This window comes from Monodon monoceros, unplaced genomic scaffold (genome assembly GCF_005190385.1).
Source record: "Monodon monoceros isolate NGI ecotype Baffin Bay Population unplaced genomic scaffold, NGI_Narwhal_1 Super_Scaffold_14, whole genome shotgun sequence".
Classification (NCBI taxonomy): domain Eukaryota; kingdom Metazoa; phylum Chordata; class Mammalia; order Artiodactyla; family Monodontidae; genus Monodon; species Monodon monoceros.
The window spans coordinates 1,169,402-1,193,050 of NW_021703770.1; the positions used below are offsets into that span (position 1 = coordinate 1,169,402).

A 23,649-nucleotide genomic window follows, 5' to 3' on the forward strand; every position below is an offset into this window, starting at 1 on the left:
CCGCGCCGACGCAGCACGGCCCCGAGGGCGCGAGCCCGCCGCCGCCGCCGGGCCGGGACTGCTGTGCGCCCGCGGCGTGAGGCGTGGGAGGGAGCGCGGCCCATCATCCGCGGCGCCGCCCGGTCGTCGTCTCTCTTCGCCTGCCGGCGCCAGCGCGGTCCGAGTGAGTGCGGAGCCGGGGCCGGGGCGCGGGCAGGCTGGCGGGCCGACTCCCGGAGCTGGTTGTTGGCAGGGCCGCGGCCCGAGGGTGGAGGGCCGAGCGGGGCCGGACCGGCCAGTCCCGGCGGCGGAGACCGGCCCCTCCCGCGCCGGCCGCGGCCCCGGGAGGCCGGGGACGTGGGGAGGCCGGGGGCCCGAGGAGGCCGGGGGCTCGGGGGCGGGGGCGCTTGGAGGCCGAGGGGTTCGGGGCTAGGAGACTCTGAGGGTCTCGAGGCCGGGGGACGTGGGGAGGCCGGTGGCTCCGGGAAGCAGGGGGCTTTGGGGGATGCGAGGAGGCCGGTGACTCAGGGAGGCTGGGGGCTCGGGGGACGCAGGGAGGCCGGGGAGCTCAGGGAAGATGGGGAGGCAGGGGGATTCGGGGCTCGGAGAGTCCGAAGGTCTGGAGGCCCGGGGCCTCGGGGAGGCCGGCCGGTCTCTGCCGGGGCGGGCCGAGTGCCTCCAAAACAAAAGGGGAGAGAGAGGAAGGAGGGGGAAGAGGGAATCCGCGGGGCCGCCGGGGGATCGGCCGGCCCGCGGGGCAGGGAAGGGTGGGCCTTGAGCCCGCGTGCGGGGCGGCGGGGCGGCGGGGCGGCGGGGCGGCTGCGTCCCCCGCGGCCCGCGCTCAAGTTTTGTGCAGCCCGGAGGCTGTCTCGGCGGCAGCCCTGAAGACCTGGCAGGATTCGTTGCGCTTCCCAAGTTTCCTCCTCTTCTCGCCCCAGCCCCCAACTCCGCGGCGCCCGCCGAGCAAGCTGGAAGCACTCTGGGTCCTTTCCTGGCACCCCATTCTTTCTCAAAGGAGTGTGTGTGTGTGTAGGGTGTGTGTAGGGTGTGTGTAGGGTGTGTGTGTGTGTGTACGCTGTTACTTGGTTTTCTTTGATTGCCGGATTTTGTAGCTCAATGCATTAAGGGTAAAAGGTTTTTGTTTTTGCCATTTCAACAGTGTCTTATTCTTGCTTAGGTAGCCTGCAGCTGGGTTTTTGGCAGTGAGACCAAGAGAATAGTAATATTGTGGTATTCATGGGAACTGGTTGAAATACGGTCAAGTTGAAGGCGATGTAAGAGTTTGGGGGTCTGTATTTAAGACGACCATCATTGGGATTCTTACTTAGGATGTAAACATCTTCGTGGTTGGAAAAACAGGCCATTACTGTTCAAAATGCAATACCAGAGCCTCACCTTTAATACTGTATTTGTAAAACGGGTAATGAAAATAGTCTTTTCATTGAAATGACACAGCCAGGCCCTCAGGCTAGTTGTCCTGTCTTTGACAACCCTGAAAAGTGGGAGGAAAGTATGTGGATGAAGTGATTAAAGATTCACAGTAAATTAGCATTCAGAGTACTTTGTTGAGGTACAGTGTAGATAATATTTTGGTCCAGTTGTACTATTGAGTTAATGTTTAAAACCCTGTAGTATTTAAACATATGAAACTTTTAAAGGAAGTTTGTGTTTCAACTTTCAACTCATAAAGATAGTATGTCTTAGTATCTTTATGAGTATATTGTTTTATATTTTTGGCTACTCTTGGAGGGGAAAAACTAGTGGAACTTGCCATTAGTCTCTTCTGAACACTTGTGTACTAACTGCTGCTGAAACAGCAAGATCAAATATTATAGATTCTCCTCTGAAGAATTTCTTTCAGGTCATTATCAAATAATCCAGTTTAATAACGAGCACTGGAAAATATTGTTTAAAATACATGTTCCCTTGTAAACGCGGCGCCATAAGACTTCATGAAAGGACTGAATAGAAGGACTATACATCATTCAGAGGTGATGCATTGAGAAGCAAGTGCTTGGCTAAATAAAGACATTGAATCCAAAACTTAGTATTTATGATGTGGGGCAAAGAATGCTGCACCTCCTACAGGAGATCGTCTGAGGCTGTCTGTCACGGAAAGTGAGTAGTAAGTGTTAGATCAGGAGTGATCAGGAGTGTTAGATCCACTAGTGCAGCGGTTGCTAAGTGTCTGGGGAAAGCGGGAGTTAGGAATGGCAGTAAGGATCATTAAAACATTTTTAGCTAAACTCTTCTCTGTAACACTCCATGCCCTTTGTTGGAAAGTACAGAAATTAATGTTCCAATTCTCAAAGCTGGGTTCTTCAGCTAGATAACTTTTCTTACTAGAAAGTTGGAGAAATTGTCTAAATAACAAAATCATATCGTTAAAGTGTTCCCTTTAAGAAAAAATACTGATGAGCTTCCTAAGAAGAAATTATTGTTATATCTTGTATATACATATATAGTCTACGGTGTTATAAAGTGTTATGTGTAGCAAAAGATAATTTTGAAAATTACTATCTTTGCATGTTATTTTGAGTTATAGTGAGGTGGGATCTTAGTTCATATCTTTAAAGGTTTTATGGAAACCTTGTTTTCCAATATTTTAATGTGTTTTAATTTTGAGAAAAATAATTAAAAATTGTCTTAAGGGTAACAAAAGATGCAATTCAAATTGTTAATACAATATGTAAATCTTTAATTTTTTAAATTAAACATTTTCAGATAGAATAAATCTGGTTTTAAATTTCAGTGGCATTAAAAGAAGTTCTGTTACTTTTGATTACTGTAGCTTTATAGTATAGTCTAAAGTCAGGGAGCCTGATTCCTCCAATTCCATTTTCTTTCTCAAAATCTCTTTGACTATTCGGGGTCTTTTGTGTTTCCACACGTTTTTAGATTTTTTTGTTGTTGTTGTTCTAGATCTGCAAAAAATGTCATTGGTAAAAAGTTCTCTTATTTTTATCATATTTGTGAAATGAGTTTTTAAATGAGTTTTTTTTGCTAGTAAATCAGAAAAGTTTAGTTTCTGAAGTACTTTATTTTGCCTTAAAGCTCTAGTTTAAGAACATATTTTCATTAGTTTCCTCTTAGTGAAATCCCTTAAATAATTAGAAAAAATTACTGTGGGGATCTTTGAGAATTTTCACTGATGTCTGTATTTAAAATGTTAACTTAAAAAATTTGGGCAGAGTAAATGACCTTATTTGAGTCAATAGTAATAAACTCCAAGAAGTTTATGAATGCAAATAAGCATTCAAATGTTAAGTTGCTTATCACCCTTTAGAAGCATCCTTGGAATGAAGAAGGATGGAGAGCAGCTCCAGCTTGCCTTGGGTGCACCTGTGTTTCTCTAGCTCACCCAGATACATTCAGAAGTTATGTTTTTTTTCCCTTCTTTTCTGTAAAACAGTGTTTAGTAGTGGATTATTTGAGCCCTTTATTGCTTTTTCTCTCTACTGACATTTTGGCAGGGTTCTTTTTCTTCTTCATTTCATGACTACCAAAAGGCAACCCAGTGCAAGAGAAATGAAATTCATATGTACCAGTTTCTGGCATTAGTTTCTAGGAATTGTGCTAAATCTTATCATTCAGAACTGTACAAATGTGTTTCTGATTGTAAATCAGCAGAGGAGCCCCCTCTGTTTCTATCTGTAACAGTTGTATTGTTTTTTACTAGGCTCTGTGATGGAAATGAAATTCAGATACACATATATAGTTAAACTTTCAGTTTAAATGGAATTTTTAGCAAAACTGTTAATTATATTCTGATTTGCATAAATAGTAAGGAAATGATTTATAGACATAGTAGGAAATAAATGTTTCCCCGAGTGGCACTATTCCCACTCTTTAGCAGTTGGAAGCCTCAGAGAAAAATACTAGTAGCATCACCACAAAGTTTACCTATTTTTAAGGACACAAAGGTGTTTCCTTATAAACTTTGTACTTAATTAAAATAATCCTACCTAAATCTTATTTATGTACATAGCTATTTACTGTAAACTTTTTCACATTTTTCACATCAAGAAGAATGACTGAAGTTACACGTTTGAATATTTGCCAGTGGTAGGGGAAGAACTGCATTTGTTAAACACCATGTGCCAGGCCTGAGCTGGGTGCCATAGTGCTTTATCTCCTTTTTTACTCGCTAGAACTACTGAGTTGTACTGCTGTCTGTATCCTCCTTTTGTAGATGAAACCCTGCAAGCATCGAGTTAGAGTAGCTCGCCCGGGTCCTCAGCCCACAGTGGTGGACGGCTTGGACGGACCCGAGGGACTCTGCAGTGCCAGCTCCTAACAGCCTGCCTGCGGCCTCCCTGGCTGGAAAAGCAGCAGTCTGTAAAATCTTAATCCAGTCTCTGCAGTAGGAATAAGTAGTGTGCTAGTGTAATGACCATGTCTGGGAAAGTTTAGATAATTGTATTTTCTATTTGAATCTGACGCTTTCAGATCATGAAGTTCTGATCTGGCCAACATAGTATAGGTAAACATTTTAATTAATATACCAAAATTGTTTAATTATTTGAAATTAATTTAGCATTAGGTAAAGTATATAATGCATGATGCAGTGATTGATACTTCTTATTTGTTAAGATGTGCTTTAGTAACTTCCACATTTACAGTTTTTTCATTGGTGACTTTTTTGAGGGGTTGATGTTTGAAGACATCAACTCCTTGCTTGTGGGAAGCAAGGAGTATGTAAGGGAAAAACAAATTGCGCATTTCTCACACAGGTATGAGCCCCTTGTAGTAATCCTAGTATTTACAACCTCTGATACATTGCTGCTCTATAAATGTTTCTGAAATGAATGTGCTTACTCTCACCAACTTAGAATTTTCCATTCTGCTTTTTTTAAAATATATTTTTAAAATTAATTAATTTATTTTTGGCTGCATTGGGTCTTTGTTGCTGCATGCGGGCTTTTCTCTAGTTGCAGTAAGCAGGGGCTGCTCTTCACTGTGGTGCGCGGGCTTGTTGCTGTGGCTTGTCTTGTTGCGGAGCACGGGCTTTAGGCACATGGGCTTCAGTGGTTGTGGCACGCAGGTTCAATAGTTGTGGCGCACGGGCTTAGTTGCTCCGCGGCATGTGGGATCTTACTGGACCAGGGCTCGAACCTGTGTCTCCTGCATTGGCAGGTGGATTCTTAACCAGTGTGCCACCAGGGAAGCCCCATTCTGCTTTTAAGAGTTGGCATATACTCTGCTCCTTTATTTGGGGCCAGTGAACCAAAACCAAGGCTTAGAAGAACCTGAACAGTCGTGGCTGTGGGCTGTGTGTGCCTAGGATCTCCCGTCTGCCCCCATATTCTGTATTGAAAGTAGTCCAAGGTGCTCGTCATGTCTACTGGTGACCAAAACATGCATTTGTCTTTGCTGGCCTAAAGGAAGAGCTTAAATGATTTTACACATTACATATTTTTAGTGGCTTATGTGTCTTCTCGTGAGGATTTAAGCACCATGAGGGCAGAAACTTTGTTTTACACACTTTTCCATCTTCAGTACCTGACACAATATTTATTGAGTAGAATAACCCAGACTTATTAATTATTGGAGAACAGCTATTACATCCGTTAGCTGTCTGCTGTTTTGTTTGCCTTGGTTAAGGACCTCACTTTAAAACCACATAGGACTTGATACCAGGGAAGAATTGGATTATCGTGTTTTCACCTTTCTCTGCTTTATTTTAGATTACCACTGTCATCAGACTTGGGCCAGGGAAAAAATACTGCTCTGCCCCTTTACAGTTTTGTTCTTTCTTTCTAGAAACTGATCCTGTATTAATTGATCTTGTGTTCTTTAGGACTCGTCCTAAGTTCTGCAGACATAGAGGATTGCTCAAGGTGACACAAAATGAGCGGGACTTGTAAAAGCTCCTTCGTTACTGGTCCAGAAGCTCTAACGTGTCTTTTACTAATCAGCTGGATTCACTGGCTGCTTTACAAGAGTTTTCCATTAAGCCCTGAAACCATTTTCAAAAACCCATTTTCGTATGGCTGCAGTGCCAATTACATATACAACATGCCAGCTTTCCCTTGCCGTGACAGGTCACTTACCTTTACTTGGGGGAAAGTCAACATTTGGGTAAAAAAGAGCAGTTTGTGCTTCCTCAGCGAGTTCCCCCTTAGTCTTGCTGTACGGTGTGGGGAAACAGGCACTCTCACAGAGACCAGGAAGCTTCAGGTTGTTGAATTGGTTCTCAAAGTAGCCACAGGTTAGAAGCGCAAATGCTCCTGCCCCGCTTCTGACCTGCTGAATCTGACTCTGGGGGCGGGGCCGGTGGTCAGTTTCAACTTGCTGTCAGGAGCTTTTGATGCATGCTAATGTTCGTGAACCACTGCTTTAGAGTGTTTTAAAAGAAACACCAGTTGTAGCAGGCAGACATCAGTCATAAATGGCAGAGGTATGTGTATGGTCTTTTTGACCACTTAGATTTGCTAATGAGGTTGCCTTCCTGTCAGGACTCTTAAATATGTCTCTAAGGGTTTTTAGAGTCTTGAGAAGACCTCACAACTCCTTTTGTTAAATAGGGAGTTTGACTGTTTTCTGCCGAGACCACTTAATTATTTTGAATCTCGGTGTGGATTTTAAGTGAACACTCTTATGTTGAAGTGGCAGTTTGTGTGGCTCCCGGGCTTGCGGCTTTTGGCAGATAACAGGAGAGTGTGTACATGTGAGTGCTTAAGGCACACGTTCCCTGGTGGTTTTGCTTTGGTGCTGAAAAATTGGCTAGCTTTATACTAGAGTCAGGGTGATTGCCAAGTCTTGGGGTGACTAATGAAGCAGCATTGTGTGAATTGATTCTATGCCTAGCATTACATTCATATCTAAGTTTAATGAATTTCGATTTGCCTTTTGTCCTTTCCTTTTTTCCTAAGAAGGCGGCTAAGTGAAAGTTAGTGTACCAAATGGGTGATGTCCCTTGTGCAGAATTAGATGCATCTGTTGGTAAATAGACTAGTATAAGCTGAGGGACAAGGATTCTGTATTATCTTTTCCTCATGCTGCCATAGTAGATGGTCAGTCAGTGATTGTTTGATGATTGAAGAAGAGTCTCTCCTGCTGAGGTCCTGGAATTACAGAGACTAAAGCAAATGACGCTGTTGTGGGCCTTTTGTGGTAAGGGGTCTTTTTTTTTTTTTGCAGTATGTGGGCCTCTCACTGTTGGGGCCTCTCCCGTTGCGGAGCACAGGCTCCGGACGCACAGGCTCAGCGGCCATGGCTCATGGGCCCAGCCGCTCCGCGGCATGCGGGATCTTCCCGGACTGGGGCACGAATCCCTGTCCCCTGCATCGGCAGGCGGACTCTCAACCACTGCGCCACCAGGGAAGCCCAAGGGGTCTTTTAAGTGTGTGAAAGTTGTTACAAAGGAAGGGACGAAGAACTCGTCAAAGGCGGAAGGAATTAAGTGTAATGTGATCTCATTTGGAGCTCTTTGGAACAATTTCTTTCTCCTTAAAATTGGTCAAGTGAAATTAAAGGTCGCATTAATGTGACTCCCATTAAATGTATAGCTGTCTGTCCAGTATTCGTGAGGGATTGGTTCCAGGACCCTCCTCGGATACCAAGTTCCTTGGATGCTCAAGTCCCTTACCTAAAATGACGTAGTATTTACATACATACATTTAAATGCACACCCTCTTGTATACTTTAAATCGTCTCTAGATTACTTATAATACCTAACACAGTGTAATGCTATGTAAATAATTGCCAGTGTGGCAAGTTCAAGTTTTGCTATTTGGAACTTTCTGGGATTTTTCCCCAATATTTTGAGCCTCGAATGCGGAACCTGAGGACGCAGAGGGCAAGTGCATTTGAGTGTGCCTGGCCCAGAGCAGCTTCTCAGTGGATGTCAGTGGATGGTTCTCCTGGGACCCCGCCCTCCCTAACCATCAGGCTGCATCCCCTGAGCAGCCTTCTCTCTGATTACAGCTTCAGCGCATCCCCGTCTGTCTCTGTTCCCCTGTCAGTCTCCCCTCCCAGCGCCTTGGGGTCATTTCTGTAGTATTATTACCACCTTGTGGTTTTATTTTATTTTTTTTAAATTTTATTTATTTATTTATGGCTGCATTGGGCTTTCTCTGGTTGCGGTGAGCGGGGGCTACTCGTTGTTGCGGTGCACGGGCTTCTCGTTGCGGTGGCTTCTCTTGTTGTGGAGCACGGGCTCTAGGCACGCGGGCTTCAGTAGTTGTGGCTCGCGGGCTCTAGAGCGCAGGCTCAGTGGTTGAGGCGCACGGGCTTAGTTGCTCCGCGGCATGTGGGATCTTCCCGGACCAGGGCTCGAACCTGTGTCCCCTGCATTGGCAGGCGGATTCTTAACTACTGCACCACCAGGGATGCCCCCCACCCTGTGGTTTTAAATAGACTTTTCTTCGTTATAATGAGGTTGCACATCTTTTTATACATTTACTGGCCATTTGTATTCACTGGTTTGTGAAGTGCCCATATTTTTCTATTAGTTTTAAAGAAATTTATTTGTAGACTTCTGTATATTCAGAACACAGGTCCTTTGTTGCTTATATATTTTGCCACTGCCTCTTCCTACTTTGTCATGCAGTTTCACTAGCTTGGTGGGTTGTTTTTTTTCTTTTTTGAATGAAGAGAAGTTCTTAAGTTTAATGTAGTGCAGTTTATCAGTCTTTTCCTTTATAGTTGGTGCTTTTTGTGTCTTTCCCTACCCTGAGATAATGAACTTAATTCCTGTTATTTTCTAAATGCTTTATGATTTTGCCTTTCCCCTTTAACTTTATAATTCTCTTGGAATTGGTTTTGGTGTGTAGTGTGAAGGAGGGATCCACTTTCGTTAACATGTGGACATCTTAGTTGTCCCAACACCATTCCTTAAAAAGAATAAATGCTCCTTTCCCGCAGTGCTCTGTGGTGACACTTTTGTTGTAAATGAAAGGTCCATATATATGTGTGTGTCTGGACTCTATTTGATCCCTCTGGTACTAAGCTGCCTACAGTATTGTAGCTTTATAATAAGTCTTATCTCCTCGTGGACCTCTTCCCACTTGTTTCTCCTTCAAGTATGCCTTGGCTATCCTCAACCCTTTGCAGATCTGTATATGTTTTAGGATCACTTGGCAACTTCCCCAAAAATTCTTCCGGTTGTTGTTTGGGATGATATTAAATGTATAGATCAACGTGCAGAGAATTGATTCTGGATTTGGGTTATTACGGATAAAACGTATGAATATTTTTGTACGAGTCTTTTTGTGGACCCAGGCTTCTATTTTTTCCTGGGGATGGTTGTTTAGGATTGTAATGGCTGGATCATATGGTAGGTGTCTGTATAGCTTTTTTTTTTTTTGCGGTACGCGGGCCTCTCACTGTCGTGGCCTCTCCCGTTGCGGAGCACAGGCTCCGGACGCGCAGGCTCAGCGGCTGTGGCTCACGGGCCCAGCCGCTTCGCGGCATGTGGGATCTTCCCGGACTGGGGCACGAACCTGCGTCCCCTGCATCGGCAGGCGTACTCTCAACCACTGTGCCACCAGGGAAGCCCAGCTTTTTTTTTTTTTAACATCTTTATTGGAGTATAATTGCTTTACAATGTTGTGTTAGTTTCTGCTGTATAGCAAAGTGAATCAGTTCTATGCATACATATATCCCCATATCTCCTCCCTCTTGCGTCTCTCTCCACCCCTCCCTATCCTACCCTTCTAGCTGGACACAAAGCACCGAGCTGGTCTCCCCGTGCTATGCAGCTGCTTCCCACTAGCTATCTATTTTACAGTTGGTAGTGTATATATGTCCGTGCCACTCTCTCACTTCATCCCAGCTTACCCTTACCCCTCCCCCGTCCTCAAGTCCATTCTCTACGTCTGCATCTTTATTCCTGTCCTGCCCCTAGGTTCATCAGAACCATTTTTTTTTTTAAGATTCCATATATATGTGTTAGCATACGGTATTTGTTTTTCTCTTTCTGACTTATTACTTCACTCTGTATGACAGACTCTAGGTCCATCTACCTCACTACAAATAATTTCATTTCTTTTTATGGCTGAATAATATTCCATTTTATATATGTACCATATCTTTATCCATTCGTCTGTCGATGGACACTTAGATTGCTTCCATGTCCTTTACATGTTGTAAACAGTGCTGCAGTGAACAGTGTGATACATGACTCTTTTTGAATTTGTGTAGCTTTTTAAGAAAGTGCCAAACTGTGTTCTAAAGTGGCTGTACCATTTGACATTCCTACCAGCAGTGTATGAGAGTTCCAGTTGCTCTGGATCATCGGGGCAACATGATGGTTAGTCTTTTAAGTTTTTGCCATTCTAATAGGTGTGTCATGGTATTTCACTGTGGTTTTAACTTACATTTCCCAAATGCCTTAATAACACTGAGTATCTTTTTATATGTCTACTTGCCATCTGTATATCTTATTTGGTGTTCAGATCTTTTGCCCATGAAAAAACTTTTTCTTGCGGGTGGATTCTTTATATATTCTGGATACAGGTCCTTTGTGAGATACTCTCAGTGCTTTCCTCCCATGCCGTGGCTTGTTTTTTGCATTCTCTTAACAGTGTCTTGAAGAGCAGAAGTTATAAATTTTGATAATGTCCCATTTATCAATTTGTTCTTTTATGGATTGTGCATTTTTGGTGTCATATTTAAGAAATAGTTGCCTAACCTAGGTCACAAAGATTTTCTCCTGTTTCCCCCTCCCCTCTCTAGAATATTTATAGCTTTAGGTTTTACATTTAGGTCTGTGATTGATTTTGAGATAATTTTTGTTTGTGGTGTGGGATATGGGTCCACATTACTGGGAGGACTCTTTCGAGGCCTAAATGAAGGTAGCTCCTTCCAGAGCGCATTTTTTTCTGCTTCAGCCAGTCTGGGACCACCTTAAACCAAGTCCAAGGTTTGAGGTGTTCTGGACCACACAGAGCTGTCATTCTCTTGGTGAGCTGATTCACTGCTGGCTTACTCTCATCCTGAGCTGCGTTGCTTTTGAGGTCCTGCTTAGGGAGGTAGGGTTAGACACTTCGGGGGCCCGGCTTTGACTCCTGTCCCTCTTTCCCTGCACTGTTGTGAAAAGGAAAGTCGAAAATTTCAGAATTGTCAAATGACTTCCGTGCAGAGGTGGTTTCTCTGCTTGTTTCTCTCTGGGTTCCTGAGTTCACTTTAATTTTGTTATTTCCTTCTTGTCCTGTCATTTTCTGGTTGCTTTTAAGATTTTTAAAGTATTCTATCCGTCTTTTTAAGCCTTTTTTCAGGGAAGGGTTGGACCGAACAACGTAGCCTGCAGTTAAGAAGCCAAGGAAAGTTCTTTTTCATTTCACTCCAGTGTCCAGAGTCTAAACCTGGACCCGCCGTCGCCTATAGTAGCCGCTAGCCACGCGTTTAAGTTAAAATGGAATCAGGTTTAAAGTTCTGTCCCAGCCAGGCTAGCCCCGTTTCCAGGGCTCAGTACCCACACGTGACTAGCGACTCCCCCTCGGACGGTGCAGATGGGGAGAAGGTTTTCACGGTTGCAGGAAGTCCTGCCGGGCAGCGCTGGCTGGACCGAGAGCCTCTGCGGGGAGAGCTTCTGCGGGGCCTCGTGGCGGCGAGTCTGCCCCGGAGAACCGCTAACGGAGCTGCCCTTGCTGCTTAAGGTTAGCCATTTTCTGGAATCTGCCTGCAGACAAACATGGCTGAGCCCCTTAAGGCTTCTGGGGAAGGCTCTCCATGAGGTGGGTGTGGGTCGCAGGCTGTGGCTGTCAGGGTGCGGATGGAGAGGGCAGGCCGCGGGGCGCTCACAGATCTGCCGATAGAACTGGCATTTGGGGAGAACGCTCAGCATGCGCTGAGTCCCTGCCCTGAGCGGGTCGTAGTCCAGCGACCAGGCAGCGGCAGTGCCATGTTTAGCAGGTGCTGGGCAGAGCTGCGGGGGACTGCAGGACACTGCCACCCCATCCCAGGGGTCAACAGAAGGAGCCTGGCGGGGAGGGGGAGGAGGAGGGGAGAGTGTTCTAGGCGGAAGGAAAGCACAGGCAAAGCTACATGTTGGTGGGAACGTGCAGAGATTGGTTTACTGCATCATACGTTGGATTCTAGCGTCGAGAGAGGTAGCAGAAACCACGGATTTAAGAAAATGTCACAAAAGGATATTCCATCCATTCACTGAGTATTCGCTGTGAATTGGTAAGAGGATTATTAGTGCTGGGGCTGTGTCGGAAGCTCTCTTTGTAGCTCACAGAGCATTAGGATAAGAGCACGTGCTGCAGCAGCCCCCGCTGCCCCTTTCTGCTGCAGGGCGCCCCGGATGCTGGGCGCGATTCAAGGAACTGGGGGCATGCGCACTTAGCCGTGTCTGTAGCCTGCTGCTCTGGGAAGAAGGGTTCAGCTGGCTCAGTAAGTGCAGCCTGTCTGCAGGGGCTCTGTCCGAAAGACAGGGTGGTAAATGGGACTGAGGGTGGGGAGGGGAGAGGTTGGGGCCACGGACATGGGCTGGTCATGTCAGTCCTCTTCGTGGCCACCTGTGGAGTCGCCTGCCAGCACTCCTCTTCTTAATTTCGGGATCAGAGAGCAAGCAGAAGAGGTGAAAGCTCAATTTAACTGTACCAGGGTATGTTGCACTGGTAAACTACCTCAAAATCCAGTGTGTGCGTGCTCTGTATCAGGGCTTCTCAAACTTGAACAGGCACACACATCACCCAGGGATCTCGTTAGGTTTTAGGTTCTAATTCAGTCTGTCTAGGGTGGGGCATCAGATCTTGCATTTCTAGCAGGCTCTCAGGTGGTGCCGTGCTGATGGTCCCTGGGCCCCACTTTGAGTAGCAAGGTACTGGTTTGCAAAGTATGGGTCATAAGATGACGTTGCCTTACTTAGTTGGAATGTTGAATAACCACTGGCAGTGCAGTTGTGAAGGGCATGGCCTTGGAGTCAGACTCTGACTCTCTGGTCTTGGCTAGTTTGTTAACTTGTCCTTTAAATCGGCCAAATAATAGAACCATAGGCTGATCAGAGAACGAGGTGGTTGGTACGCAGCATGTAAGGTTCTGGTGTTCACTAGTGCGTGACCTTTTGAGATATTTCACAAAAGGTAATAACTATTAAAAGTAAACATTTACAGTAAAAGTTTGCCAGTTTTCAAAGTTCTCAGTCCTCCCTGCATCATTGCCCATTTTGTAATATTGCAGCTCAAAGAGAATGGGGGTATTTCTTTCATTTACTGCTGTATACACAGAACGTAGAGGCACAGCTGATACAACTTGTTTTCCTGTGGGTGAATGTCCTTTGACTTTCTCAGCTCGTTGCTGTCAGCCTCTTCCTTTCTGCTAGGGTCAGAAGGTGCAGTGCTGTGTCTTCACATAGATTTTGTTTTTTAATTTATTTATTTTTGGCTGCGTTGGGTCTTCGTTGCTGCGCACGGGCTTTCTCTAGTTGTGGCGAGTGGGGGCTACTCTTTGTTGCGGTGCGTGGGCTTCTCATTACGGTGGCTTCTCTTGTTGCGGAGCACAGGTTTTAGGCGCGCAGGCTTCAGTAGTTGTAGCACGCGGGCTTCAGTAGTTGTAGCACGCAGGCTCAGTAGTTGTGGCTCGCGGGCTCTAGAACGCAGGCTCAGTAGTTGTGGCGCACGGGCTTATTTGCTCCGCAGCATGTGGGATCTTCCCGGACCAGGGCTCGAACCCGTGTCCACTGCATTGGCAGGCAATTCTTAACCACTGTGCCACCAGGGAAGCCCCTCATGTAGATTTTTAAATAAGCATTTTTTTAAAAAGTTGCCAGTAGTAAGGGTGATGGAAAGCCATTTTATACTAAGGATTCTGAAACATGCATAAATGGGAATTGTGTGAGTTTCTATTACATGAGCATTATACTTAATAATTAAAGTTAAAATATGAATCTTCAATTTTATTTTAAAACTTTGTGGAAACTTTCAGGCATATGCAGAAACAGAATGTTGTAATGAACTCTGTATTCATCACCACCTTTAATGGGCATCATTAATTAATATTAACTCTAATCAGAGATACTGGCTTATTTTTAAAAGATGTGAAGGCACTTGCATCGGGAACATATATGCTAATGTTGGCCAGATATTGTGGCCCTTGCTAAAATGTGACATAACAAAACATTTCTTTCAGAAGACTGGAAGGGATCGGGTGTAACTGTACTGCTTTTTTAAGTCAGTGATGCACAGAAACATCTAATAGTCCTAATGAGCTGGGTGTTAAGCAAGGCTGTGGTTCTCTCCACAGCCTTGGAAACGAGTGGAAAAGTCCTCCCTCCCTCCCCCCCCCCTCCTTCCCTCCCTCCCTCCCTCCCTCCCTCCTTCCCTCCCTCCCTCCCTCCCTCCCTCCTTTCCTTTCCCTCCCTCCTTCTCTCCCTCCGTCACTTTCTCCCTCCCTCCCTCCTTCCTTCCTTCCTTCCTTCCCTCCCTCCCTCCCTCCCTTTCTGTTTTTCTTGTACTTGAGTCAAAATAAACAGTAGTTTGCTTTGCTTTGCTGTCTTGCTTTAATGCTCCTGATAGCAGTACGTATCTTGTTTTTTAAAACTTAGTCATTAGGATGGAGAAGCAGCATGAAGCTTTAATAGAACAAGGTTCATTAGAGAAATACACTTAGTGTATTAGTCTTTTTCAAAAAATGATTTTATTAAACATTGAAGAGATACAGAAGAACATGTGTAAGATGTGTGTAAGGTGTAGATCAAGAGTGCCCTGATCTCCCAGAGGAAGGTACCCGAGTCCGCAGAGGTGAGCTTCCTCGTACTGGCCCAGACAGGACACATTTGGGCTCTGCAGGCCACCTACAGCTTTTGTCCCCAGTACTCAGCCCTGCCATTCTGGCACAAAAGCAGCTGTGGTAAAGGAGTGAGTTGTCTATGTTCCAGTACAATTTTATTTCTGAACCCTGAAATTTGAATTTCATGTAATTTCACATGCAACAAAATGTTATTATTCTTTTAATAATTTCTTTAATCATATGCAGTGTAAAAACCTTTCTTAGCTCATGGGCTGTACAAAAACAAGCGATGGGGCCACCCTGGTATAGAGAAGAATAAAGCAAGCCTAGCACCTACGGCCCAGCTGCAGCAATGGAGCATCCCCACTCTGAAGGCCCGCCTGCTGCCCACCGCAGCCTGCCTCCCACATTGTGAAGCCTGCATAGCCATCCTCCCCTCAGCCCCCTTAGCTACAGCCTCCTTCTTCAAGGCCTGGTATCATTTGTATTTTACTCACTTTTATTTTCTTTGTCACTTGGCTGTGACAGAAAATCTCGGGGCAAAATGTCTGTTCACTACTGTATCCCCAGCATTTAAAACAGCGGTCACTGAATGCATGTTGCGTTTATCATTTCTTATTTTTGTGTTAGTTTCGTCTGTGTTGAACTTTCTATTAGGGAATCACACTACATGTGACTTGCCTTTTCCCACTCAGCACTGTGATTGAGACCCGTAGGAGGTGCCGTAAGTGATCAGTACGTTCACTTTCACTGTTGTGTAACCTGGTCTCCAGTTGATGGGCATTTGTGTGGTTTGCCGCCTTGCTCCTGCAAGCGCTGCTGACACGTCTTTGGCTGCCCACGTGTGTGGATGTGTCCAGCCTGCCCACGTGGGAGTGTGATGCCGGTTCTGGGCTGGCCAGCCTTCAGCTTGACTGCTTACTGCCAGATTGCTTTTAGAGTACCCCTGCCAATTTACATCCCACTCCTGGTTGCTCTGCATCCTTTCTAGTAGTTTATTTTGTCTTTTTTTCAGTTTTACCATTCTGGTGGTTATGTAATAATATCTTTTTGTGGCTTTAAATTGAATTTCTCTTATTACTAACTTTGTTGATACTCTTAATATATTGGTCATATCTCTTCTCTCTTCCTTGAAGGACCTGTGAAAACATTGACCTAATTTCTTATGTTTTTCTTACTGACTTGTAGGTGTTCTTTCTACGTGTGGATTACTATCCTTTGTCATTGTAAGTTGTGAATATTTTCTTCCAGTTTCTGATTTGTCTTTTTACTTTTGAGGTGTCTTGGAACTAAAGTTCTTAAGTTTAATATCGTTGACTTTATCAGTCTTTTTCTTTTTTTAAAATTAATTAATTAGTTTATTTTTGGCTGTGTTGGGTCTTCGTTGCTGCGCGCAGGCTTTCTCTAGTTGAGGTGAGCGGGGGCTACTCTTCATTGCAGTGCACCGGCTTCTCGCTGCGGTGGCTTCTCTTGTTGCAGAGCACGGGCTCTAGGCACATGGGCTTCAGTAGTTGTGCCACATGGGCTCAGTAGTTGTGGCATGCAGGCTCTAGTGCGCAGGCTCAGTAGTTGTGGCGCACGGGCTTAGCTGCTCTGCGGCATGTAGGATCTTCCTGGACCAGGGCTCGAACCCGTGTCCCCTGCATTGGCAGGAGGATTCTTAACCACTGCGCCACCAGGGAAGCCCCAGTCTTTTTCTTTATGATTAGTTTTTTTGGCGTCTCATTTAAGGAATCTTTCTTTGCCCAAGGGCCACAATTTGATGTGAGGTATTTTTATTATTTATTCATAAAACATTTATTGTTCCATTCAATAAATATGTTCAATATTTAGGTATATTTTTTTTCTTTTGACCACTCTGCATGGCTGGTAGGATGTTAGTTCCCTGACCAGGGATTGAACCTGGGCCCTCGGCAGTGAAAGCATGGAGCCCTAAACCACTGGCCCATCAGGGAATTCCCTATATTTTCTAATTTCCACTAAGATTCCTTTGATGACTTATGATTTATTTTAGTGTTTGATAAATTCCAAATGAGTGAATTTTTTTCATGTACCTTGTTGTGACTTATTTCTAAAAGGGGATTGTAGTAAGAAAATGTGTTCTGTATGGAACCACTTCTTTGAAATTAATGTTATCTTTAATAGACCCACATCCTAGTTCAGTTTGGCTACATCTTGGTCCTGACTCAGAAACTTCTGGGCACCTAGTTACTTAAATTCCAGCTATGCATAATTTATACCTTGGTTTTGCAAAAAGATTAGATTAATAGATTAGACTAAATTTTTTTATTTAATAGAGTTTCTTATATTTCATTTCTGCCTCTGGAAATACTTGTTTTTATTTCCTGCCTGAAGTCGAGGTGTTAATGTACGTTCTCGGCTCTTGGACTCTGTTCTGTCCAAGCTGAAGCTTGAGGACAGGTGACTGCCTCGACTGCCAGTTTGTTTCAGCTTAGCCGATGGGCAGGGGTTCATGCTGTGCCTGCAGCTGCTTCCTTTCAGTGGCATTTGTTAATTAAGCTGTTTAATTTTACTTTCTTAAGGACTGGTTGAAGAAAAGGAAAGAAAGAAAATTTTAGTTTGTGGTTATACCAGGGCCTTTTAGCCTAGTGCTTATTTTGCGTATCCATTTCATTTTTGTTTTGTTTACAGAAAGTAGCATTGACTTGAAAATTATCAAAATTAAATAATGAGTCAGAAATTAAATTTTATCCCTCCCCTAACGTCTCAGGTATTGGTAATTGAAGGGGTCTGGGCATCATGGTTTGTGTGGGGAGGCAGGTCTTTTTAAAAGAAAGAGTATCTCATCTGGGAAGCAGAAGACCTGCGTTCAGATATTGCCTCTCTGCCTTTTGTCAGGTGACTTTTGACAAGTTGTTTAGTTTCTGTGAGTCTCGGTGTCCTTACCTATAAAGTCTAGTATTTATAATCGCAGCCATTGAGGGTGTTTATGCAGCTACAGTGTAAAGCTTGGACAAATGTGAAGTGCTAGGATCATGATCTTTACCCAACTTACGTAGTGTTTTACTACTAAAGGCTAAGTCTTTTCCACTTATGTGTTTCCCTGGTTTGTTTTTGAGCTGGTCTAGTCAGTTCATTCATTTGTTCAGCATTTATTAAACACCTGTCTTGTGCCTCATACAGTATTAAGCCCTGGTGATACAGACAAGAGGGGAGTGGGACTAGTTCAGGTCAGTGGCTGTGTCACAGCAGGGGCTCTGAGGACTGGAGGGCATGTCCCCATCGATGGTCAAGCTCTGGTGTCAGCAGACTTTCTCTGTTAAAGGCCAGACGGTGAACACTTCAGGCTTTGCAGGCCGCATATCGCCGTCACATTTTTTTTTCCCCTCTTTAACCCTTTACAAAAGTAAAATGCATTCTTAGCCAAGGAACCATACAAAAACTGGTTGTGGACCAGATGCAGTGGCCTCTGCAGGTTCTAACTGTCTGAAAGGATCTGTAGAAGTCGAGTGGAAAATGGGAAGCAGGAAGGGCCTTCAAGACAGGACCCGCCCTTTGCAATGGTGTGGAGGCGTGAGGAGCCAGGGTTTGTGGAGCTGAATGTCTCTGTCAAATCTGGAGTACAGGACAGGTTGGGTAGAGGAGGAGGTGAAGTTGGCGTTATAGGCAGGATCAAAGCAGTTTGTACTTGATTCTGATATAGAACAGATTTGTACGGTTGGAGGAGGTTTGGACTGGATCAGCGTGGGCGGTGTTACAGTAAAGCAGTTGAGAAGGGGGAGGAAGCACACGTTTGTCACTCAAGAAATGGCTGCCTGGTGTCACTTGCTAGTAAAGTGACGGGCAGAGTTCAGATGGTCCAGTTCCACAGCTTGTGTTCTTTTAATCATACAATTATGTTGTACAGATAAATGGAGAAAGCCTTGATCAAGGGCATGACTGAGGAACGGGAGAGAAGGGGACTGATTTGAAGCCCGTTTCTGAGTTAATCTCCAGGCCTCGACCAGGCAAATGACGCGGCAGGGCTGCGAGAGGGGTCCAGGGTAACTCTGGGACAGCTCCCAGATTTCTCCTGGGGTGACAAGTTCATGAAGCTCTCTTTGCTCTTGAGTTTACTAGGGATCACAGTTGCTTTGAGGAGGAAACATTGTTTCCTAGGTCCATGAGCCCCAGAAATTAAGTTGTAAGCAGAATTGTGTGTAAATGTATGTTGTTTTTCCCTGGGGAGAGAACTCTAGGGCTCTTGATGGATTATTAAAAGGGAGCCCAGCACCCAGGGGTGTGGCTCCTTGTTGTTAGATTGTATACTTCTGGCACTCTGCAAAGGTTTAAGCTAATCATCCCAAATCACAGGGGTTTTACTTTAAATGTAATACATCCCAAACTGCCAGCTAAACCCCAAACACATGCAGCCCCTCCGAAGTGGAACTGTATCCCCAGCTTTTCCTCCCTTCCAGAGACAAAACAAGACACGTTTTTGGTACATAGAAGGCTGGCCAGGTGTGTGGGACTCCAACGGTCCTGGAATGTTTTCAACATGCTATTGTACGTTAGAGCTGAAGTTTACATACTGTTAGGCATCTCTTAATAGTCACATGGCTGTGAGAGATGGACAGGTGTCACCTTTAAGTAGGATTTGCTAGCACCAAAAATGTGTGTAGTTTCTTCCTAGGAATGTGTGACCTCAGGCCCCCAGCTAAATTAAGGCGGCCTAATCAGGCAGGAGGTTCTGAGGGCTCAGCGGTGACTTCCCAGGAGCTGTGCGCTGGCAAGACCTTTCCCTGGGCAAGGTTCATGCTTTACTGCACAATGCCTAGAGAGGTTAATTATTATTTCTGTCATTACTAGGGAGTTCAAGGAATTATTGCCTTTAGATAGAAGATATATGTTGCAGCCACACGCAGTATAATTCACCACAAAACTGAAAAATCAGAATTTCTACACCAAAGTAAAGATGTCTCCAGAAGTGTGTCGTCCTTGACACCTGTCCTAATGTTTTTATAAGGGACTTGAATAAAGATCAGGAGTCATGCTGGGAGACAGCTCCCTTTTAGGATCAGAATTTTAAAATATTTTGACAGGTTGTAATGAAGTGCTGAAATCAATAAGGTAAAATTAAAATTTATCAGGAATAAATGTAAAATGCAGACATAAATCAAAAAAGATCAACTGAGAAAGTTGAAGATGGGTGAAATATGTCTTAACTGTACCTGTGTGTAGAAGACAGGGGGATTTAGTTGACTAAAACGGATTGTCAAACATTTCTGTAAAGGCACACAGTTTCCATAAAAGGAAATATCTTAGGTTTTTCAGACTAATAGGCAAAATCAAGGGTATTATGTAAATAAAAATAAAAAGAGAGAACACAGAATTTCTACAGATTTTTCATGGACAGAATTCAAATTATAACTGAATATAATTTTTTTTATAATACAGGTCCACTAATGAGAAGAATGGGATTCTCTTCTGGGGGAGGAAGGGGATAACACTTTCCTTAATTGGAGTTTTGAAGTTACTGCTCCCTGTCATTGGAGTCAATTACAGATATTCATCTCTTAATGCTGATATGCCCAGGAGGTTTTATGTGTTTCACCTTTGAAAATGTCTTTATGCCGATAGGTACTCTCAGATCCTGATATCAGTGCAGGAGTATATCATTTTAATTGAGCATATTCATTGCTTGGAAGGCATTTATAGAATCCTATTAGGTTCTTCTTGATGTTTGCCTTTTAGCATGTCATTATATTGCAGATTAATCACTTCCAATTGATGGTTAGAGGGCGGCCTCAACTGCATAGTTAAATGGATTTTGAAATATGTAAATTTTCATTATACTTGCATCAAGGTTCAAAAAATGCTGCTGTAGCTTAAACTCAGAAATGTAACTGCTGTGAATTTGTGTGGGAATGGAAATCTCGCTTGTCGTAACTTTTGATAGCATGGGGAGAGTGTAAAGAAGTGTGGTGTTACTTGTGATTCAAACATTGGCTGTCATTGAAATGACTTTACTGCAGTAGAAGTCTCTCATATAAGCACTCTTGTGCCTTGTAATTTTAGGTTGAATTCATTAAGAAATATTATCAAGTCTTTAGCAACAGCTAATTTCATTGAATACAATTTTTCGATTAACAGTGATAATTGAAGGAAGGTCTTTTTCAGAAAAATTTCAGTCATGGCTCTGAGGTCAACAAGTCACAACTAAAACCTACCCCCAATCATTAAACTGCTGTATGGGAGGAAAAGTCAGGATGTTTCAGTGAAGTTCGCTGTTGATGCTACTGGTTCAGTAACACATAACAGATTAAAATACTTTGCACAGAGTACGTGCCGATGAAGAATACAGTGAATAACCATAGTTTAAATAACTATGTTTAAAAGCTTTACAGGTTTTAAGGCTTCCCTGGTGGCGCAGTGGTTGAGAGTCCGCCTGCCGATGCAGGGGACACGGGTTCGTGCCCCGGTGCGGGAAGATCCCACATGCCGCGGAGCGGCTGGGCCCGTGAGCCATGGCCGCTGAGCCTGAGCGTCCGGAGCCTGTGCTCCGCAACGGGAGAGGCCACAACAGTGAGAGGCCCGCATACCGAAAAAAAAAAAAAGCTTTACAGGTTTTAAAAGCTGTAAATGTATAGCTTACATTTTCATAATCTTTGTGAATTTGTCCAGCCAACCCTTCTTCTGCTTCCCATGTATTTTTTTTTTTAACATTTATTTGGCTGTGCTGGGTTTTAGTTGCAGCATATGGGATCTTTAGTTGTGACATGAGAACTCTTGGTTGAGGCATGCATGCGGGATCTAGTTCCCTGACCAGAGATCGAACCCGGGCCCCCTGCATTGGGAGTGTGGAGCCTTAGCCACTGGACCACCAGCGAAGTCCCTCCCCATGTATTTTTACTGTCATCATTTGTATTCCACTTCAGGTTTTACTAAATTAGTGTTTCCTCCAGTTCTTTGAAAATATTCTCACCTGTAGTTCCACATACACTATTCTTGGAGGCCGGTTCCTCAGTACCATTGGCTCCTTGAATAAATAGCCGAGCAGTGTGGGAACCATCTGTTGATGCATCAACAGCCAAGGAAAGCCACCCAGAATCATTTGCCTTGTTCTTTAATTGATTATTGATGTTGTTTCCCATGTCCTCAACTCTTTGAGCAACTGTTCTTGCTGAAAGGCTGATAGTCTTAAGCAGGTTTGTTTTTTTCTCAGCACATTTCTTTGGCCGTGCAAACATCCGTGTAAACTGAGGGACTGTCTAGGATCTTGAGCAGAGAAGTGGTGCGTCTGATTGAGAGTCTGAGTCACGTGCGGCGTTGGGAACAGGCGCTGGGGTGGCCAGGGCGGGAGCAGGGAGGCCAGTGCTGTGTGGGCGTGACTGCTGCCGTCATCTTTCGGCTCGGGTCAGCCTGGTGCTGGGGGATGTGACGCCAAGGGCAGTTTCGGGGCGTGTTTTGCAGGAAAAGGCGACCAGATTGGGTGGGGAGCGTGGGAGGAAAGGTTAGGGATGACACCCTCAGCAGCTGGCTGACGGGGCGTTGACCGCGTGCGGAAGGGTGGTGTCGGAAGGCCACGCCTGAGCTTTGAGGGGTCTGCTGGGCAGTTTACGCCGCTCTCTTTGGCGACGTTTCACTGCTCTGAGCGGGCTAGCAGCTCAGAGCATACGGTGCATCTGTCACGGTTTGGTCAGGAAAACAGAAGCCACTCTAGACTTTTTTTCAATATAGGAACTAGAATCCGTCACTTCTGTTGCCATAGGGCTGGCAGGGTTGAAGGTCAAGGAAGCAGCCATTACAGTGAGTGTGTCCCAGGAGCTCATCTGGAATCAGTAGTGATCTGGACAGTTGGAGCCGCTGCTGCTGATCTCAGTGGTTGAAGCAGGTGGTTCCTGGGGTCTCCCTCTGGGACCACTGGGAATTCTCTGTGGAAGCCACTCTAGCTCTTAGCTGCCACAGTTGGCGAATTCTTTTTTCTCCCTACGCATCGACCTGCAGCTATGCTTCTGCCCACAGCTGCCTCCTGAGAGTACTTTTCTCACTCATCTTACCAGTCTTGCACAAGTGCCTCTAATTAGTTACATCCAGCCCTGAGTCATGGCAGTAGGGGGTTTTGGGAAACCCAGTTCTGGCTTCTTCTCTGTGATGCACAGGAGAAGGTGGAAGGTGGTGGCTGCGATGCAGGGTTGACAGCAGTCCGTCCAGGACAACAACTGGGCAGCAGGTCTGAACTAGAGACGCATTTTAGAGTTAGCAGGAGACAGCATTCAGAGTGAGCTTGCCTGGGAGGTAAGCACAGCTAAGAGGAGAACAGACAGAGTCCTGGGGGCTCTGGAATTGACTGGTTAGAGAGAGGAGGAGGCACCTGTGAGCTGAGAAGAAAGCAGGGGAAGACGGCATCCTGGGAGCCAAGAGGAGGGGAGAGGAAGTGACCGACTCTTGTCAGGTGAGGCCAGAGTACTGACCACTGGATCGAGCAGTTTGGAGATTCTTGGTGATCTTGGATAGAGAAGTTTCTATGGAGTGGTGGGGGGCAAAGCCCGTGGGTTTAAGAGATAAAAAGAATTTGTGATATTGAGTATATTGGGTGTGTGCTTGTTTATGGGATTATTTGCATAATAGCTGCTTTAAAGGCTGCGTGGGCTAATTCTAACATCTGTTTCATTTCAGTATTGACTTATCTTGATTGTCTTTTCCCATGGGAATCAAAGTGTGCCTGGCTCTGCCTATGCCGAATATATGTGGAGCACATCCTCCACATTTAGGGTATTTTGTTAGGGGCTCTTTGTCATATTTAAATCTGCTAATCTGGTGGTGGTTTGAATTCCAATCTCCTTTCCTAATCTACCTGCTACTATGTACTTTTCATTAAATAGCTTCTGCAGTTGCTCCATCCAGGTTTACTTTGCTGTCTCCAGGAGAGACAGGATAGAGTGTGCTTTACTCCTCCTTACCTAGATCTGGGACCCTGCACTTGCACACTGCTTCCATTGTGCAGGGAATGATGGTTTCTGGTTTCATCTGGGCCATTAGTGTCCAAAT

General features: G+C 44.8%; 1 protein-coding gene across 7 annotated transcripts in view; it reads left to right on the forward strand.

Moving 5' to 3' along the window:
- Nucleotides 1-23,649, forward strand: part of PTK2 (protein tyrosine kinase 2) — a 253,684-nt gene continuing 230,035 nt past the window's right edge. For 2 of the 7 annotated variants that reach the window (XM_029222740.1, XM_029222744.1), the window contains exon 1: nt 7-163. The gene's annotated coding sequence lies outside the window, so the exon portion shown is untranslated. Of the gene's footprint in view, nt 164-10,210; nt 10,235-21,384; nt 23,054-23,649 lie in introns of those variants that run through there. The other 5 variants (XM_029222741.1, XM_029222748.1, XM_029222747.1 and 2 more) reach the window with 4 other exon arrangements.